This window comes from Cetorhinus maximus, chromosome 7, assembly GCF_964194155.1.
Source record: "Cetorhinus maximus chromosome 7, sCetMax3.hap1.1, whole genome shotgun sequence".
NCBI classification, from domain to species: domain Eukaryota; kingdom Metazoa; phylum Chordata; class Chondrichthyes; order Lamniformes; family Cetorhinidae; genus Cetorhinus; species Cetorhinus maximus.
Window position 1 is genome coordinate 53,465,876 of NC_135885.1, and position 2,299 is coordinate 53,468,174.

Here is a 2,299-nt window from a genome sequence, read left to right on the forward strand (position 1 = left end):
AAAGGGCTGTGCCTGGACTGCCATCAAAATGTAGCTCGGTGACGCTTCGCTGCAGTGCGTTTGCTTTTGATGTCTAAGCGCTCCGGGGCTAGATTCAGTCTTGAATGCCAGAGTTGTAGACAATGCCAATGTCAATCTCCCATTCAGGGTTAAAATGTAACATGAGATATTATCGATAAAAATAAAGGCGGCTTTATGGGCGGGCGAGCAAGCTGTCCACAGCATTTTAAAGTAACAGGCTCTGAGGCTTTCATTCTCAGCAGACAGGAGGGGAGCATCTTGTGAGGCTCGTTGCGTGAGGTTACACTGGGGGTGCTGAGCTCTCTGACAAGTGTTTTCTGTCAAAGATTGCCTCCTGTGCGGGCTCACTGCCCCTCTGTCCGCTTCCCAAGGTACCTTGGCTTGACCTGCTCCTCTCAGAATGCTAACATGCAAGGCACAGCAGCTTCAAGTAATCATGGTCACTGGGAAATACAGCAGCACACCCTCCCTCCACCTCCCCAACACCCCCTCCCTCCACCTCCCCAACACCCCGCCCCAGATCTGTCCAAGTACTCTTAAGGACCCCAAAGTCTTTCTCCGCGACTTGCCTGATGAAGACATGGCCCTCATTCATTACATTACACCTCCTCAGTATGTGGTGCTCCATATGGTGTCATCAGCTATGACAGCCGGGGATAGGCCTCAATTCCAATTAACCAACCATTAGGCTGATCACCTTCCCAGAAAATGTGGTTTAAATAGTATCTAAGTTCCTTGCAATAAATGCTTCATGCATTTATCTAGCGTGTTCGGGTCATGTAGGACCATGTTGTTGATTTTGTTATGACATGACAGATGGTAATTGCCGGGCTGGCCAAATCCCAAAGGGAAACTTCGCCTAGCTATCACAATGATTTGCAGTTTGAATTTTTATTAAGAGAAGGTATGTGCACTGAAGTCAGAAGTAAAGAGTCCACTACCACTTTTGGAGATTTAAAATATTAAATTAAAACATTATTAAGAAAAGAAAACTTAAACGCACACAATTACAGTTACAGTTAAATTTAGTTTTACAAAATTTCCCAAAAGATTTCTACCTAGCTATACTCCCAAATAAACACTCTTTTCCAGGCAACAGTCCAAATAGATTCTTAATCTATAAAACATCCAGTAGTATTACAGCAAGGCACCCACTGTTGCTATAAGGGAGGTATTTCACAGGGGTTCCCACTCCCTCTCACTCAACAATGGAAATCCGAAGCTAAAAAACAAAACCTTGCTTTCTGGAACAAGCAAGCACTTCTCTGGGGTAGCTTGAAGCTACATTTTCACAAGTCTGTCTTCGCACAGTCCACTTTTCAAGGTTTCAAATGACCATTCCCTTATACAGTTTTCAATCTTTTCTTAAATGTATTTTTCCTCTTTTATCTTTAAATCAGTTTTTAAACTTTCTTTGAAACCCTAACCCTAACTTTTCCAAATGTAAGATCTTTCATGTTTCCATCTTGCCTTCGCTTTAGGGTCAATAAAACATGATATCCCCGCTTCTTGTTTACCTATGAACTCATGCAAGATGCAAACATTTTCCTTGTCACCTTCTAATTCCCCTTTGAAATTCAAACAAACTCTCAACTAATCTACAAATGCAAATGTTAGCTTGCCCATTTGCATTTCAAAATGCCTGCATTTATATCTAACTTCCTTTGATTATTTAAACCATGCAGTCTGACTGCCTTCAGTTTAATTAGTCACACACACACAAACACAGCCCCCACTTCAGTATCCCACAGTAATATGAGAAAAATAATGATATTTCCTTTACATATCCATCCTTATGGAAAAATGAACCGTCATAATTCTAAAAGAAAATTTCATTTTCTCAACCCATTTTGCATCAGTTGCTATACTTATCTCTTTACACAAAACTATTACACTACCAGGTACATGCATTAACATGACAACACACACAAAGACTTTGTATCAACAGGGGTCATTTCGGTCCATTGTCCATATTTCAAATGTCCAATTTACTTTGAACTTTAAACTCTTGACAATGCATCTGCAATTAAATTTTCTCATCCAGCCACATGTATAATCTGTAAATTAAATGGTTGCAGCAATAAACTCCATCTGAACAGTCTGGCACTCCAGTTTTGAAATTTTTCCAAAAATGTTAAAGGTCTGTATAAACAATTGTTTCTGAAGAATTGCTTTCAACATAAACCTCAAAATGTAGCAATGCTAACACCAGACCTAGAATCTCTTTTTCGATGGTTGAGTATCTTTTCTGATGTACATTCAACTTCTATGAAAAATA